Source organism: Cetorhinus maximus, chromosome 18, assembly GCF_964194155.1.
Source record: "Cetorhinus maximus chromosome 18, sCetMax3.hap1.1, whole genome shotgun sequence".
Taxonomy (NCBI): domain Eukaryota; kingdom Metazoa; phylum Chordata; class Chondrichthyes; order Lamniformes; family Cetorhinidae; genus Cetorhinus; species Cetorhinus maximus.
Window position 1 is genome coordinate 66936819 of NC_135896.1, and position 19517 is coordinate 66956335.

General features: G+C 42.4%; 1 protein-coding gene across 2 annotated transcripts in view; it reads right to left on the reverse strand.

Annotated features, from left to right (window-relative positions):
* The window catches only part of npas3 (neuronal PAS domain protein 3), a 1500089-nt gene that overhangs the window by 1222934 nt on the left and 257638 nt on the right, over nt 1–19517 (reverse strand). Inside the window, exon 4 of one of the 2 annotated variants that reach the window (XR_013579494.1) lies at nt 15173–16326. The exons of the other annotated variant lie outside the window; for it this stretch is intronic. The gene's annotated coding sequence lies outside the window, so the exon portion shown is untranslated. Of the gene's footprint in view, nt 1–15172; nt 16327–19517 lie in introns of those variants that run through there. 2 annotated transcript variants of the gene reach the window in all.

Consider the following 19517-nt stretch of genomic DNA (forward strand, 5'->3'; position numbering starts at 1 on the left):
GCTCAGATACACATACCTCAGTGAAGCCACCAAGACAGATAGCTAGGTTGTCACAAAGCAAAATCACACATTACAAATAAGCAGGAACAGATGGTGGTGACAGATGCAGCAGTGCAGAGTTCCCTTTGAAGGGTGCAAGCACTGCTCAGCTAGATGCAGATGCTGTACCTCAGGGGCTGTCAATAAAGAGGTCTATTCTGGAGCATCAGCACAAACATATAAGGTTCTGTCAGCTTTTGCAGTCGAACTTTGCACAATTGGAGAGAGCTTGGAGGAGTCTGTCTCTGGAATGAGTGCAATGATGTCTTAGGCCTTCGCGCTGATGTTTATGTCCATGGAAAGAGTGGCCACCTGCACAAAGCATCAGACACAGCTGGCAACCTCATACATGCTGGCCCTTCACCAATGACCTGCACACTCAGAATGTCACTTTATTGAGGATTGAGAAAACCTTGCCTTGCTCTCCAGTTCTTGGCTAGCAGGGAAGTGTGGTTGGGCCACGAGAGGGAAGATGGAGAAAGGGCACATGGAATTGAGAACACTGCTCAAAGCATTTCCACTTCTGACCCCTTGTACCCCCTCCATTCCAGTCCCAATGATCAAGATTGCCCTTGCACAGGTGCATGTGGAACCATGATGTGCCTCAGTTTAACTGAAGTGCACCTGAATCAGGCTGTACTGGGCATCCCTGGCAGCTATGTATCCAGCTGTTGGTGCCCTCGCTATATGATACTCTTTTTCCTCCTCTCCTTCCTCCTGTTGTTCTTCCTCCTCTTGTTGAATATCTTGGGAACCTTAACAAAAAACTACTGCGGATGCTGGAAATCCAAAACAAAAACAGAATTACCTGGAAAAACTCAGCAGGTCTGGCAGCATCAGCAGAGAAGAAAAGAGTTGACGTTTCGAGTCCTCATGACCTGTTGAAGGGTCATGAGGACTCGAAACGTCAACTCTTTTCTTCTCCGCCGATGCTGCCAGACCTGCTGAGTTTTTCCAGGTAATTCTGTTTTTATCTTGGGAACCTTGACTGGCACAGGATGATAGGAACATAGGAGTAGTAGTACGCCATACAGCCCATGGAGCCTGCTTCGCCATTCAATACAATCATGGCTGATCATCCACTTCAATGTCTTTTTTCTACACTATCCCCATATCCCTTTGTGTCATTGGCATTTAGAAATCTGTCAATCACTGCTTTAAATATACTCAATGACTGAGCTTCCACAGCTCTGAGGTAGAGAATTCCAAAGGTTCACAACCCTCTGAGTAAAAAAAATTCTTGGTCCTAAGTGGCTTCCCCCTTATTTTATAAAAACATAAATATCAAAATGGTAATTTAAAAAAAAGTGTGGGGCTGATCAAGGACAGCAGCCAGAGAACATGGTTAATGTGCCAAATGAGTACTTTGCATCTGTATTTCGAAGATGCCACCAATGTAACAGTAAAGAAGGTGACAGGAGCAATATAAGATAGGATAAAAACAAATAAGGAGGATGTACTTAAAATGTTGGCAGTCCTCAAAAGTAGAAAAGTTACCAAGTCCAGGTGGGATGCATCCTAAGTTATGGAGGGAAGTAAAAGTGGAAATTGTGGAGGCCCTGGCCATAACTTTCCACTCTGCTTTTTGATATGGGGGTGGTGCTAGTGGATTGGAGGATTGCAAATGTCACATCCCTGTTTGAAAATGGAGAGGTAGCCCAACACCTGCAGACTAGTCAGTCTAACATTGTTGGCAGGGAAAATTTAGAGACAATACTCCAGGAGAAAATTAATTGGCATTTGGAAAAGGATGGGTCAATAAATGAAAGTCAGCATTAAATGCAAATTGTATTTGACTAACCTGACTGAGTGCTTTGATATAATAAGGGAAGGGCTAATGGGAGTAGTGTGGTTGATGTTTGATGAAGTACTTGTTCGAAAAATTAAAGCCCGTGGAATTAAAGGAACAGTAGCAGCATGGATACAAAATTGGCTAAGGGGTAGAAAGTAGACAGTAGTGGTGAATGGTTGTTTTTCAAACTAGAGAGAAGTATACAGTAGCATTCAACAGGGGTTGACCACTCCTTTTATTGATAAAAATTAATCACATGGATTTGGATATAACTTCCAAGTTTGCAGATGATACAACACTCGGAAATACAGCAATGAGGAGGATAGTAACCAACTTTAGGAGGGCATAGTGATAAAAGGACAGACACATGGCAGATCAAAATTAATGCAGTGAAGTGCTAAGTGATAAACCTTGATATGAAGAATGAGAAGAGGCAAGAGATAATAAACAGTGCAATTTTAAAGGTGATGCAAGAACTGAGAAACCTAGAGAATCATGTGCACAAATCTGAAGGTAGCAAGAAAAGTTGCAACGGTTGTTAAAAAAGCAGAGGAAGCTTTGGCTTTATTAATGTGGAATAGAGTGAAATGCATGGAAGTTATGCAAAACATTTGTAAAAACATTTGTTAGGCCTCAGCTGAGGCATTGGGTGGAATTTAATGGTTTGGGAGGCCTGTACACCGGCTAGAAAACCGGTGGCAACCCCTCCACATCCATTTCCTGGCAGCCCAAAGAATTTGGAGCAGGAGTAGGCCATTCGGCCCCTCAGGCCTGCCCCACCATTCCATAAGATCTTGCTGATTTGATTGTGGCCTCAACTCCACTTTTCTGTCTTCCCTCCATAACCTTTGACTCCCTTACTGATCAAAAATTCAGCCTTGAACATATGCAATGACCTAGCCTCCATTGCTTTCTGGGGGAAGAGATTTCCACATACCAACAGCCTTCTGAAAGAAAAAAAAATCTTCTCATCTCAGTCTTAAATGGGAGACCCCAAATTTTTAAACTGTGTCGCCTGGTTCTAGATTGTCCAACAAGGGGAAATATCTTCCCAGCACCCTGTCAAGTCCCCTCAGGATCCTATACGTTTCAATAAGATAACCTCTCATTCTTGTAAACTCTAATGGGTATAGGCCCAAGCTGCTCAACCTTTCCTCACCAACCAACCACTTCACCCCAGGAATCAGTCGAGCAAACCTTCATTGAACTGCTTCTAATGCAACTATATCTTTCTTAAATAAGGAGTCCAAAAGTGTACACAGTAGTCCAGATGTGGTCTCATCAATGTCCTATACAACTGCAGCAAAACTTCCCTAATTTTATACTTGATTCCTCTTGCAATAAACACCAACATTCCATTTGACTTCCTAATCACTTGCTACACCTGCATATCAAGTTTTTGTAATTTATGTACCAGGACACCCAGAACCCTCTGTATCATAGAGTTCCACGGCCTCTCTCCGTTCAAAGAATATACTGCTTTTATTTTCTTCCTGCCAAAGTGGACAAGTTCACATTTTCCCACATTATACTCCATCTGCCAAATGTTTGCCCCCTCAGTTAACCTATCTAAATCCCTCTGTAGACTCTTAATGTCATCTTGCCAACTTACTTTCCCAGCTACCTTTGTATCACCAGCAAATTTAGATATCATACCTTCAGCCCCTTCATCAAAGTCATTGATATAGGTTCTAAATAGTTGAGGCCCCAGCACTGATCCCTGTGGTGTGCCACAAGTAACAGCTTGCCAACCTAAAAATGACCCATTTATCCCTATCCTCTGCTTCCTGTTAGCTAATGAATCCTCTATCTATGCTAATATGCTACCCCCTACACCATGAGCTCTTATTTTATGAAGTGTTCTTTGATGCGGCACCTTGTGGAAATCCTTTTGGAAATCCAAGCACACTACATCTACAGGTTTCCCTTTATCCGCCTGGCTTGTTCCTTCCTCAAAGAATACTAATAAATTAGTTCGATTGTTCAGTCCCAGGATATTGCTGCAGGAGTTCCTCAGGGTACTGTTCAATACCCAACCATCCCAGCTGCTTCATCAATGACCTTAGCCAATTTCCCTTTCACAAAACCATGTCGATTCTGCCTGATTGTATTGTGATTTTTTAAATGTCCTGCTAGTACCTCCTAAGGGATTTCAGCAATTTCCTTGTAACAGACATTAGGCTAACTGCTTTCTATCTCTCTCTTTGCTCAACTAAAGGTGTTACATTGGCAAATTTCCAAACCGCTGGGACCTTTCCAGATTCTAGGGAATTCTGGAAGATCATCATCAATGCATCTCCTTTATCTGTAGTCACTTCTTGATTGACCATGGTATCAAAGGTGATCAGTTTAAATTTTGCACAGAGGCGACTGAGGTTAAAGAGTTTTCATCTAAGCGGTATTTAACACTGACACCAGAGGGCAGCAGATCTTTGAAGAGGTGAATAGTCACTGTCAAGTAGATTGTAAATAGTATGGAAGTTATCACACAGCTCTGCTTCACCACGGTCCAAATTTTGAAAGCATCTGTTTCAGATTTTCCATTCAAAGCAGTTACAGACATGCCTTCGTAAAGCAATTGCAGGATTATGCTGAAGTTCCTTAGACAACCAGATCTTTGAAGCACAATCCACAAAGCCTCATGATTTACTGAGTCAAATGCTTTGGTCAGGTCATGGAGGCAATGAAGAGCTCCTGGTGTTATCTCAACATTTTTCATGGAATTGGTTGGCAACAAAGGCCATGTCAGAGATTCTTCTGGAAGGTCTGAAGTCACACTGCATCTCTGGGAGGATTTCCTAAACCACAGGAAGTAGGCCATGCAGGATTCTCCCTATAGGCAAGAAGGAAATACTTTAATAGTTCAGTCCCAGGACATCAGTGCAGGCCTAAGATGGCCCAACTATCTCAGCGGCTTCATCAATGATCTTCTCTCCAGCATAATGTCAGAAGTGTAGATGTTCAATGATGATTGCATAATATTCAATTCCAATCACAAATTCCTCAGATACTGAAGCAGTCCATACCGATATGCAATCAGACCTGGACAACATTTGGGCTTGTGCTGATAAGTGGCAAGTAACATTCACGTCACACAAGTGCCAAGCAACAACCATCTCCAAAAAGATCATATTCAATGGCATTACCATTGCTGGATCCCCCACTATCCAAATCTCGGGGATACCACTGACCAGAAACTGAACTGGACCAGTCAAATAAATACTGTGGCTACAAGAACGGATTAGAGACTGGAAATTGGGAAAGAGTAACTTATCTACAGATTCCCCAGAGTCAATCCACCATATACAAGGCACAAGTCAGGAGTGTGATGGAATACTCTCCCCTTGCCTGGATAAGTGCAACACTCAAGACACTTGACACCGTCCAGGACAAAGCAGCCCAATTGATTGGCACCCCATCCACAAACATTCACTCTCTCCATCACCAACGCACAGTAGCAACAGTATGTACCATCTACAAGATGCATTGCAGAAACTCACCTTCCAAATTCATCTTCTAAATCCATGATCCATCTAGAAGGTCGAGGACAACAGACACATGATAACACCAAGATCATCTGCAAGCCACACACCATCCTGACTTGGATCAAATTGCCATTCCTTCATTGTCACTGGATCAAAATTGTGGAACTCCCTTCCTAACAGCATTATAGGAGTTCCTGCACAAGATGGACTGCAGTGATTCGAAAAGGTGGCTCACCATCACCTTCCCAAGTGCAATTAGGAATGAGCAGCAACGCCCAAAACCCATGAAAGAATAAAAAGCTCCCACAGCGTAATTTAGCTCCTTTCAAGTTATAATTGTCATATTCCTGAAGTTGGGGGGTGTGGAGGGAGAGTTCTTTTTCATCCCAAATCCTTATGATGAGTGCATGGAGTCTTGATGTGAACAAAGGTCTGCCAGCTTTGAAGGCCTCAGTTGGAATATCATCAGGACTGCACACTTTGTTATTCTTCATCTGTTTGTTTGTTGAAGCTCTCCCATGGTTTGCCTATGATCTGCCACAGGGTTTGTGAGATAACCTGGAGAGTATCAGCTGCCACTGTGGATTCACTATTGAGCAGTTGTTGAAAATGTTCTTTCCAGTGTTGACAGATGGTGTTGTCATCCACCATCCTGTGAACGAAAGGAATTTTGTCCATTTGACCTTGGTCTATAGATGGCTCTGGTGGCTTCAAAAAAACTGCATGGCATGATGATCAGCACATTTTTTTTATCTCCCTTTATCTTCCAGATTTGTCTCTGGATGTCAACTTCAGCTGTTGGAATGCTGCCTTCTTGTCTTGCAACCTTAGGTTGTTATGCCAGGCAATGAAAGATGCTCGTTTTTGTTCTAGGAGGACACTGTTCCAGCATTGTCTTCATCGAACCAGTCCTGGTGACGGCAATGCTTGAACCCAATGGTCTGGGCACAAAGGTCTAGCAAGCTGACCTTATTTGATCTTACTGTTCCAGAATTGAGTTGGATATGTGAAGATTTTCCAGATTGGTCATGAGCTGCCCTTGCAATTTCTCTCTTCAGTCTTTAAGGCTGAGACATTGATCTTCTTCCTCTTGAACTTTTGGGCCATGCAATACCTTGGTGCTAGGTGGATATTCATCACTGATTGAATAAGATGATGATCTATCCAGCAGGCATCAGTCCCCTGCATGTGATACAGACATCACTTAGATCTTTGACCTGAACAAGGACATAATCCAGAAGGTGTCAATGCTTGGTCTAGGATGTCTCCATGTGGCTTTGTGTTTTTCCTCTGGTGGAAGAGGGCGTTTGTTATACTGAGGCCATACTGAGCATTTTTTTCCAGTGGGAGAACACCATTTGCACTGGCTTTTCTCACCCAATTTCTTCAAATGGTTCAGCTCCAAATGTCAGAGTCACAGCCAACCCTGGCATTAAAGTTCCCCAGTAGGATGATCTTCTCTTCTTTTGGGATGGCAGTAAGGTCAGAATATAGCTTTCCTTAACATCTTCATCAGACTCAAGGGACAGGGCATGCTGATTGCAGCTGAGCGTATGTGAAGTGTCATGAGTCTTTCATTTATAAAATTAGGGAGCTCTAGCAGTTCATCAAAGATTCTATTCCGGATGGCAAAACAAATTCTGTGGATAAAAGGTCAGCCTTTTTTTTTCCAGGAGAAGGTGTATCCTCCTGCTTGTTCCTTCAGTTACTCCTCCCCAGGAAGGCGGGTCTCACTGAGGGCGATAGTGTCAATTTGGAGTCTTGTTAGGTCATGTGATACAATGGCAGTTTTTCTTTCTGGATGGTCGCTCTTGAGATTATTCATGAGTGTTCTAACACTCCAAGTTGAAAAATTCAAAGTTTTCTTTCTTTGACCACAAAGATAGTGATCCCACAGGGTGTGGTTCCCCAGCCAGAAGAAAGTGGGACATCCTATTTTCAGGGCACATTTTCTGCAGTGAGCAGAGGGTACCCTGAAGAAGATTGCTCAGTCACAGATGCTGCTGCCCAAAGACACCTCTGTCCCAACACAGGTATTCAATGACCTTCACGCATCTGTCACCTGTGTACACATTCTTGACTAGGGATTCTCAGGTTCACAACCCTGTCCCTGTCGCCAATTCTCCATCACTATAGGACTTAGGAAATGAAGGAGGTGATAGAAGCCCAAGTATTACTTTGTTTAATTTGGGGACCTTGGAGTGTCATCATTGTTCACAAAATCTTTACGGTTTGGTGATCAGATTTTAGTTGCGTGTCAAACCACGGGAAACCTTGCCGCTCAGCGTTCTTCTGCCTTCGCAGCTGGTGAGACACACAGTCTTCCTTTGCCTGTTCTGCCATTGAGGACCATTTGGACTGCACTTTGTCTGGCAGCTCCCTCCCAAACTTTCCGCCATGAGTGACCCTACCAGGATTAAGGAGCCCCCAAGGGCACTGCTCTAGGGATCGTTGGAGCGCACAAGCCTCTCCACCACATAAAGGTAATGATCCATGGATTCTATTTGTTATGATGCAGGATGCACATATTGACAGGTGCCATGAAGCACACCAGATAGACACCATGGTGAATCCGCAGAGGGCAAGGTTGCACAAGTTCAGCTGCAGGGGACGCAGATGAGACGTCCTTGGGGCAGCCTACAGGAAAAGGTTGAAAGGCTTTCACAAAGGCATGGTGCATTGGTAGACCTTCCAGAAAGCATCCTGTCACTGTCAGGGACCATGGAGGTATCCAGCACCACTAGCACAGGGCTTTGCGTAGAGCTTGGAGGCCATCCTTTCCAGTGACCAACTTTATGAAAGCGCTTGCAGAGCCAACCACAATGCAGCATTTGATGGCCAACATCTCAGCTTCCGTTGCAGCAGACATAGAACTCACCCAAAGTCTGAGAGCTGCAGTGAAAGTTCAGACTAACCACACAATCTCACCTTGTTACCAGCTTGCGGTCATCGTAGATGTGGATATCAATACTCAATGGGGCTTGTTTGGTCTCTCAGCTGTCCAGAAATCTGCCTCCAACAGATTATTAGAATTGCTGAGGAGCTGCCCAAGGCAAGCAACAGTGGGGCACAAACATGCTGTCCTCTCTCAGGATGACAGCATTTGTCCTCCTGCCACTTTACCAGCAACTTTGCTGTTGTCCATCAGCCAGACAGCTGGCACCCATTCCGAGGTGCTGCAGTCCAATGCCCAGCCTTCTGGGGCCAGAGGTGCTTGAGCTTGTCTTGCAAGGTCATCTGCAATCTCTTCCACTGAAAGTCAGCAGCCTTCTGTCAGCTATGCTGCGGCCCGTGGGATAGCACTGCATAAAAACACTGGGCACCCACTAGACAGGCACTACAGGAATGCACAAGGGTGCATTGTTGACTCCTGGATGGAATATTGGATGGTATGTTTCATGAAGTTGGTTTGGCATGGCTGTTTTGTAGTGAATTTTATTTCAGCATTGTGGTTTAGAGAATGCTGGATAGTCTGTGACAGAGAGAAGGTAAGGGGTGTGGATTGTTGGAGAAAGAGGAATTGGGACTGTATTTCCTCATACTGTAGGCAGATCAGGTGATCACACAGTCTGGCTGAAAAGGTGATATGTTGGCTGCCTCCTACTTTCCTCCTGCTTCTCCTCAGTAGCAGGTCACTGTAATCCTGGTGGCAAGGGCTGTGCCCTCATGATGGTGAAGTTATGTAGGATGCAGCTATAATTAATTGTGACACATGTTCTGGTGGGTACTGCAGGGCTCCTTCAGAGTGCACTGGCAGCAAAGTATTGCGTGAGCACACTAATGAATGAATGCTTTATGATGTTTTGTGTGGCAGCATGCATGCTGTCATTATACGCATACTGGCCATGTGTGGTTGGCTTATGCACCAGAGTCATGAGCCAGGTGGTCTTCAGATAGCTCTAATCACCCAGCAGCTGCACTCCTGTTGGCTCAAGTACTGAGGGAACAGTGACTGACGCAGAATAAAGATATCATGATTGCTGCACGATGTGCAAGCATAGTAAAACATGTATTATTACAGCAAAATCAATTGCAACATCAGATACACATAGTTAAACCAATGTAGAAACTGGCATATAGAAGTTGATATGTAGCAAGAAAGCATAATTTCAACATCAATTATTCCAGCAAGCTCCCTTGAGCTGTATTTCCAAATCAAAACCTCCAGCTTTCTTAAAGTTTGTGTTATTAGCAACAGCAATTTGACATTCAGAGTAACAGGTGAACTGCATTAAGGGTAAGAGAACTTAAAATGCATATTGTTTTAAATAACATTATATTGAATGAGACTGGCAGTTTTGAAGTATGTCAGAAGCCAATTAACTGAAAGCCTTTTGATTGAACAAAATGACATTCCGATGAAATAAGCAGCCAAATAAAGTGACAAATACCACTCTCATCCAGATGGTTATGTTTGGGCAATTCTGTTCTAAGCAAGTTATCAATGGTAACAACTATCCTGTCAAATTGTGGAACTTTGGAAGGTCCATTCTACAGTTTACAGATTTGTTGCTATAGAAACATAACAAAGATTTTGAGGTTTTTGATTTATCCTGCCCTTCTGGGATTCCTAGGCAAATGCATTTCACCTGCTGCTCTGATTATCTTACACAATTAATTGATTTTTGAATTCATAAAAGACACACTAAATATTTAATTATAATGCAATTATAAATATTATATTTGCACCACAGAATTCTTTACTTTTTATAATTAGTTTAAACCATGATATGGTTTATAAAATGGCATGGACATAAATTTTCATATAAAACTGGTGGTTAATCTATTGTCTCGATATTAAGATTCTCATTCTTGTTTTCAAATACCTCAATGACTTTCCTTCCCTGTCTCTATAATCTCCTCCAGCCGCACAACCATCTGAGATATCTATGCTTCTCTAATTCTGACCTCTTGAGCATCCCCAATTTTAGTTCCTCCACTGTTGTTAGGTATGCCTTCAGCTGCCAAAGCTCTGAGCTCTGGAATTCCCTCCCTAAATCTCTGGATTTCTCTACCACTCTTTCGTCCTTCAAGACACTCATTAAAGCCTACCTCTTTAACCAAGCTTTTGACCATCTGCCCTAATATCACCATATGTGGCTCCATTTCAAATTCTGTGTTATAACGCTCCTGTGAGGCCCCCTTGAAATGTTTTATTACATTAGAATGTTATATAAATACAAATTGGTGTTGCTGTTAATGTTCTCATAATATAAAGCATGCCAGACTACTTAACACACAAGAAATAGGAGGTGGAGGAGGTCTTATGGCCCTTTGCACCTGCTCTACTATTCAACAAGATCATGGCTGACTTCTATTCCACCTTCCCGCACTATTCCTGTATTCCATAATTCCCTTAGTATCCAAAAATATACTGACCACAGTCTTGAATTATTCAATAACTGGGTATCCACAGCTCTCTAGTGTAGAGAATTTCAATGATTCACAGCCCTTACAGTGAAAATATTTCTCCTCATCTCAATCATAAATGGTCACCCTTTTATTCTGAAACTGCAACCCTGTGTTCTAGTTTCCCCAACCAGGGGAAACATTTTCTCAACATCTACCCTGTCAAGCCCCTTTAAAAGTTTATATATTTCTATGATAGTCACCTCTCATTCTTCTATTCTCCAGGGAGTATAGGGCTGATGAGCAATTTTCAAATTAGTTGGCACTTCTTTTTATTCTTTCTTGGGATGTGGGTGTCGCTGGCAAGGCCAGAATTTGTTGCCCATTCCTAATTACCCTTGAACTGATTTGCTACGCCATTTCAGAGGGCAGTTAGGAGTCAACCACATCACTGTGGATCTGGGGTCAGATGGAGGCCAGACCAGGTAAGGTTGCCAGATTTCCTTCCCTAAAGGACATTAGTGAAGCAGATGGGTTTCTATTATGTTCAATGATAGTTTCTTGGTCACCATTACTGAGACTAGCTTTCAATTCCAGACTTTATTCAGTGAATCTAAATTCCACCAGTTGCCATGGTGAGATTTGAACCTGTGCCTCCAGTGCATTAGCCTGGGCCTCTGGAATACTAGTCTAGTGACATTACCACTACGCTACCATCTCTCCCAAATTTAAGCACGGATCCTGGGCTGAATTTTCGCCACAGAAACAGTCTTGGTAGCTGCCAGGAAACTGAGCACACAGAGGAAGTTCTTGTTGTGATAGCAAACCAGTTGGGCATTGCAGAAGCCCTTCCTTTTGATGGATCTCACTGGCTGGTCACTGGGTGTCTGGTGATCACATAGGTGCGATTGATGATGCCCTGCGAAAATCTAGTGATAGAGGCAAAACCCAATTCCATCTAACCTTGCAAGGCTGGGTTTATCATTAAATGAATATTCTGTCCAGCTCTGGCAAAGAGGGCATGAGTCGCCTGCGAGATACAGTGGTGTGCAGTCCTTTGCGAGTTGGCACTAAGATCCACGGCTAGAACTTGGAAGGAGCCAGATGCAAAGAGGTTCAAGGCCACTATGACTTTAAGGGCTACTGGCAGGGCATGGCAACCAGTGCTGCAAGGTCTTTGACGATGAGGGCACAGATCTGTATGACCACCTGCCTGGAGAGTCACAGTTTCCCATAGCACTAGTTCTCGTTCATCTCCAGACAGCACATTCTTTGGAGGTAGATCCTGTGTTGAGGTTTTGGCCTCCGTTGTCTTCCTGTCCCCTCTTTCTTCTCCCCTGCCCTCCTGATGTCTGCAGATCTGCCCGTACTGTGCAGGGTGCTGTTCCTCATTGCCACTGGCCTAAAATCTAATATTAATGCCCCCATTAACAGCTGGAACCTTCCTTTTGGGCAGGTGGCCATCCAACTGCCCTTGGCAGCCTTGCCCTCGGCCCTTCTGTCCCCGTGATACCAGGGGTTGTCAATCTTGTTCAAAGCCCAGCTGCTGAGTGCCCCCTCTCCCTGCCACCTATGCAGTGCCAAGGGCAACTCTTTACCAAATGCCGTGCTCCTCTTTGCCCTGCTGACCCTGTTAGGGGCCGGGATGATGCTCTCAGGCATCCCTGGCTGGATCCCCACTCGTTGCCCAACTCCCTTCAGCTGGTTAGATACTGAAGGCACAGGTAACCTGTCCACCCCAATAAAAATTGAAAAGTTCTTAACCAGCTTTTAAACAGGGTTAATTGGCCTTAATTGGGAGGGTAGCGGGATTCCCATCCTGCCCTCCCCCTGCCATGGTGACTATTGCTGGTGCTGGGATTAGTATCTTGAAATTGACACGCTGCCCAGCACCAGTATTTTCAGGGCCTCTCTGTTTCCATTCAGATGTCAGGAGGACCCTAAAATTGAGCCCCCATGCCTGACTTTTATTCTAGATAGCTCTTGATTGCTTTTCTGTCTACCTGTGACAAACTGCTGCAAAAACTAGACTACTAACCCTCCCTCAACCCACTGCTCCAATGATTGTACAGGCCTACAGGCTTCCCAGGTAGCTACTCACACTGAGCTCACATGAAGGAAGACATTAAATGTCATAAATTTTCTATTGCAGTCTGTTCACATTGCACCTTGTCACAAACTGATGGCATGCAAGGAGTATGGGTATAGTCAGGTTAATGGATCCAGAAACCTGCATTAATATTCCAAGAGATACAAGTTCAAATCCCACCATGCAGTTTCAGAATTTGAACTCGTAATAAAATTCTGGAACTTAAACTAGTATCAGTGAATGTGACTGTGACTGTCATAAAAACATAAATTTCCTTTAGGAAATTAAACCTGCCATCTGGCCTACATGTGACTCCAGGTTCATACTAACATGGTTGATTTAAATGGATGAGCCAGTCACTCAGTTGAATCATGCAACTATTCATGAGGGCCCATCAGGGATGGTCAATAAATGTTGGCCTTGTCAGCAGTGCCAACAGAATGAATGTAAATAAAATTCTGGTCACAGATTTCAACTGGGTCAATTCATATACCAACACTGTGTGCTCTCTGAGGATTTAATTTTTTGTTAGTCAAATCTGACTACAGCTTCTGGATTAAATAATCAAAACTTCTGAAAGTGTCAGTTGTAAAATTCGAATTACAGTAGCCAAATTTGTAACTAGATAGAAAAATTAGTTACAATTGACAATGAGAATAGAGAAACAAAATTTGTTCAGGTCCAAATTCTGAGCTTCCAGTTTAAAAATTCCACCAATTTACATTATGTATTTTAATTTGTTGGCATATGTAACCAGTGTTTCATCAAGAACTTTCGATTGTAGGGAGAAAATATTGTAGAGTCAATTATGTCTGTAGGTGCTGCTGTGATACAAGTTTAAAATTAAAAATGTCATTGGAACATTGGACTATTCCTGTTCCATTCTGCCTATCATGCCTTGCCCATCATTTATGTCTGCTGTCACATATAGCTGGTGCTTATTTTATAGCGAGAGTAAATGGCAGTTTACTGTAACCGTCTTGAATTGTTGATAACATCAAAAAAGTACTAAAGCATTATTTATATCTTTTCACTTCTAAGCCTCCTGGTCCCACTTCTTGTCGCCCACCTTGGCCTCTATCCACCCAGAATAGGGATTATAAAAATTAACTTCTGTAGTCTTCCATCTCTCTTATGCATACATGTTTCTTTGTGAAACGTGATGACTGCTGAATCTTGACTTAGGAAAGCCATCACTTTGAGTTCCACCTACCCCTCCAGTGATTGATGCCATATCACATTCACTTTCAAGAATAAGAGTGTCACTGGGACTCAAATCAAGAAGGGTTAGAAACACAGGGCAGGTACCAGTCCTCAGGACATGGCCCAGGACTTTCAATCTCTGGGGCCTCGTATCCGGGAGGTACCCCAGAATATGCACTAGGGTCCGCCCAGAAGCCCGCACACAATGACTGCATGATGGTTAATTACCCTGCACTGACTTAAATCGAATGGTTCCGACTCTCTTAACAGATTTGTTAACCAGGAAGAGTTAGGAGAATTAAAACCACTTTAACTCCTGTGAACTATGGTACTGACCAACCATTCACCCACCTGACCCCCAACTGGAGCCCCCAACTCACCTCCATCCACCTGCAGGATGCCCCCAACTAATCCCAGCTCCCCAACTACCCCCATCTCCCCTGACAACCCTCCCGACTGGGCACCCGACTCGTCCTAACTCCCAACTGACCACCCTCCCTTGACCCATACTACCCAAATCATCCTACCCCGACCCATCTTATGCCCCCCAACCAAATCAACCCATCTTACCTCCCCAACCCATCCTAGCCCCTGGCCCAATCTTCTCTACCCCAGCCCGACCCATCCAACACCCCTGACCATCCTACCTCATCACCCACTTACCTTACTCATTTATCTTCTCCCTGGCTTCTCAAAGTGGCTAGAACCTTTAAACTTACCTGATTTATGGTAGCTAGTGCCGTAAAAGGGGGCGTGGCTTCACTTCCCCCAACGTTACTACCCTGTACTGAATGCCTTGGGAACTTGCTGCACTACACTTATCTCACCAGCCCCAAGTCGGAAGGTCTGGTGACAAATACGAAGCTCCCAACTAAGGTAAGTATAAAGGAGCAGAATGGCAATATGACTGTGACTGCCATTCCTCAGAAGTTCTGGCCCAATACTAAAAGGATGATGCTCCACACTCAGCTTCCTAGGCACAGCATACGGTCTTGTTCCATTCTTTATTTCACAATTGTCCCCATTGCTTGAGAAGCTCTCTTTGGATCTCTATGTTTAACTTAGATAATATGTATAAATCATGGGGATCCAGCACACTTCAGAAATTGAAGTTCAGTTTTACCAGCAAATGCCAACTCCACGTTCTCCTGACAATTAACAGCCAATTTTCCAGTTATTTGTAGATGTAGGAGTTAAAATATCCATTCAAATTAATGTAGTACAATTGATTTTACTAAAATAATACAGCTTCCAGATATCACACAGTCCATTATATTATAAAAATTGATGAACAGTCTTAATCAAGGGGGAAAGGAAAAGCACATCACAAAATCTCTGAAGCACCAACATGCACTCACACAGACCATGAACAAAAGGAGTTGTTCATCATGCCATATGAAAGCAAAAGTACATCCTCAAAATCTGTACAGTTTGATATGGGCAAAAGGTACTTAATTTTCATGTTTTAAATCAAGCCCCAAACATTAGAACTAGCTTAAAACCATTGATTAACCTTCATTAGTTTAACAGTCTGCACATTAATTCATTAATATGAAGAAGATCCTGCAACCATATTCTTCAGGTGCATTTGAACTGCACACATTCCCTTTCTTTTTAGCATCTGCATCAGTTTCCTACATTTCAAATACATTTGGTGTCCAAAGATATTAATGAAATAGTGTCCTTGATTCATGGACAGATGCTGTCTTCGTATTGTTCCAGTACATCCTTTCTTGTGGCTATAACCATTTCAGAGGACTGTGACTACGCACATCAAATCCTTTGGTAAGGAAGTACCATCATGAAAGGCACTGCCCAGAGAACAAAGTCTATAATGCACTCCTAAGCAATGAGAATACAATCCACCTGCCATCAGATTCTCCATTCAGCCTTCTCTATGTATACATATAAGCTAGGAAGTCTGCAAAACCAACTAAGGCATGCATCAGCTGGAAGAGATAAAACACTGTCCCTTCATACAGGGATAACACTGTACTGTAGACTTTTTTGTAGGAAAATACACTTGTGCTTAATGAAGGCATTAACAATATCCATGCTAAAGTATAGTCTAGGAGAACCAAGATTTAGGTTGACACATGCCTTTTGAATTATTTTACTAGGCTTAAATACTACTGGCAGAACAGATTAGCTTTCTAGTCAATCAGTTCACCAAATTAATGTGCAATTAGCAACTATTTCAGGATGCTGCCATACAGAGCACAACTCTTTTAAAGGTATTTTTGGGGGTGTCTTGGGCCTGCATTTAGTTCTCTTGCAGCTGAGGTGGCCCCCAAACTACAATGTTATCCTATGAAGAATCCTTCTAGTGCAGAGCACTCCTAATGCTCAGCAGCCAGTATTTTGTAAATCTGTGAACAAAACAAAATGGCATAATTTTAGTGCACAAGTCCGACGAGAGTAAAGCAAATAATTGTAATTATATCTTACTTTAAATGTTTTATAGTGGTACAGTTTTTGAAGTACTAAACAGACTGTAGCACTGCAGACATTGCACAAAAACATAATCCAAAAATTATGCATGCGACAGTTCATATTTACTGCCTAAGATTTTATTGGCAAAAGCTACAATGAGAGGTACATTGGCTTTAAAATACAACTTTAATTTACCTGTAATATTTTTCTAGTTGAATTAAGAGAATTTCATTTCACTTATGTCTCCAGTCTTTCCTTTTGCCCTTCATCGCGCTGGGGAAACCTATTTTGGGTAAATAGCTGGGCCTGAAGGTTTGGACTAAACCCAAGATACGCCAAGTATCCCCCCCACCACCACTAGGATATGCCAAGTATCTACCCCCCCCCCCCCCCCCCCCCAACCACCCACCTTAAAGAGGCAACACATTGTTTAAAGGAAAAGCAAAATACTACGGATGCTGGAAATCTGAAACAAAAACAGAAAATGATGGAAAAACTCAGCAGATCTGGCAGTATCTGTGGAAGAGAAACAGAATTAACGTTTCGGGTCCGTATGACTCTTCTTCAGAGCTATGGAGAAGTAGAAATATGATGGATTTTATACTGTTTAAGAGTGGGTTGAGCAAGTGAAACAATATAGAAGGTCAGAAAGAAGTGACAGCTAAGGAGAGGTTGACAAAGATGTCATGGACACAAGGCAAAGGGAGTGTTAGTGGTAAAGAGTAAGGAAGATGCTGATAGTGGAATAAAGGTAAGATGACAGAAGGTGGTAATAGCAGAACAAGGGTCAGCACTCTGTGAAAGCAAATGGATGGATGGATGGAAGGGAGGGAGGGAGGGAGGGAGGGATTGATTAAAAAGGGGGGTCAAGAGGGAGGAGAGAGTGCATAGTCTGATGTTGTAGAAATCAACATTAAGTCTGGAAGGGTGTAAGTCGCCTAATTGGATGATGAGGTACTGTTCCTCCAGTTTGCATTGGGCTTAACTGGAAGACTGCAGCAGGCCAAGGACAGATATGTGGGGATGAGGTGCTGTTCCTCCAGTTTGCGCTGGGTTTCACTGGAGCATTGCATCCAAACTTAACAATGAGTTCAACAACTTCAGACCATGAACTCTCTCCTTCCTCTTGACCTTTTTAAATTCAAGTTTTATTTATTTATTTTTAAAATTTTATTCTTTTAGTTATTTGTTTTTTTTTTAATCTTTTTTTCCCAACCCCCCCACCCCCACCCCCTCAACCCACAGGGCCATCTGTCACTTGATTTTTATGTTTTGCTTTCACAGAGTGCTGACCCTTGTTCTGCTATTAACACCTTCTACTATCTTACCTTTATGCCACTATCAGCATCTTCTTTACTCTTAACTGCTACCATTAACACTTCCTTTGTCTTGTGTCCATGGCATCTTCGTCAATCTTTCCTTAGCTGTCACCATTCCCTGTTCTTCTATATCGTTCCACTTCCTCCACCCTCTCTTATACAGTATAAAATCCATCATATTTCTACTTCTTTTTAGCTATGAAGAAGTTATATGGACTCAAAACTTTAACTGTTTCTCTCTCCACAGATGCTGCCAGACCTGCTGAGTTTTTCCATCATTTTCTATCTTTATTACATTGTGTAAGGGAGGGGCCAGAATTGCAGCTCTGAAATAGGCACTGTTGGAATTTAAAGCCAGGGTTTCCTGTGTAGAGGCAAGTACTTTGTCAACAGTGCCATCTGCTAAGCATTACAAAAAATGTCCCCATAAGTAAAGATAGAAAAGAAATGAAAAGAATTACTCATTAATCATTCACTTCATGTTTCTAGTCAATGTGAAGCTACTGTCAACAAAACTAATTAAATATTGAGACACATTTTGAGGATATTTGATTGTAAGCCAAAACAAATTACAGTATTCTAACCTAGTACAGATCATCCATTCATTAAATGCTGAAGGAGGTTATGAAGATAGAGATTATTGTAAATTTCAGGTTTTGGGAGATTTGGAACCAATGTAGGTTAGCAAGGACTGGTGTGCATAAAAGGTGAGATTGTTATAGTATGGAATAAGATGCAGATTGCAATGCTTTAGGTGAGGTGGAACGTAGTAGGTGGAAAACCAGTCATGGGAGCAGTGGAGAGATCATGGCTGTAGATGATAAGGATGAAAAGAGTGGTTTCTAGAGACGGGATGAGGTAAGGATAAATGGCACAGTGATGGAAGTAGACAGTCCTTGTCATGGAAGAGATGTCAGGTTGGAAGCTCTAGAGCTTCTATTACTGCAGGACAAGAAGTTAGCAACCAGGTGTACTAGTCAGGATATCACTTACTAGGAGCTTTGGTTCTCAAAAAGATCAATCATTTAGCAATACAGAATTTTTAGAATTTTGGGGAGTTAAAAGTATATTTCATCAGTATTGATTTTAAAATGATTTCCTTCTAGCAATAAGTGATTCTCCTTCCCTATCTATTTTTTGGAAAATAACCAATATTAGTAACTGGAATGGGATGGATTTGTGCATACTTGCAGGTAAACCATAATGGCCTAGATTTATGGTAAAAATAACAGCAAGGCTATCACTGGTCACTATTATTATGAAGCAAATCAGACAGCAACTTTCAGTTTCTGCATAGTACAACTGAGATCAGCAAGTTATTACCTGAGTCACCTTGCTCCTCTACAAGCTTCAAGCTTCGCTACACCAGTACCCCACCGAGAGGTTTGGCATTAAAACACATGAAGGTCATGGGTTACAGTACTTATCCACAAGATACACCAGAAAGAGTAACTTCACGTGTAATTGAATTTTTAGTGGCAAGGTAAGTCTTAATTATTACCAAATAACCTCTCTAGCATATGCTCATTCCTTAATTTTAATTAGTTTTGGAGATTTTTTTTTAAAGTTACAACTTTTTTTTACTTTTTCTCACTGTTCTTTCATCTCTCTCTCTCGCTTAATCAAATCTTTCTTTCATTCTTCTTAATTTGCTTTCCATAAATGATTTTATGTTAAATTAAATATTCTAAATAACACTTTGTGGTTTACGCTCTGCTTTTCTTGGTAAAGTTTCTTCAATCTGATTGGTTGAGGAGGCAAACACAGGTTTCAGATACCCTATAAAGTGCGCCAGGCTGAAATGGATC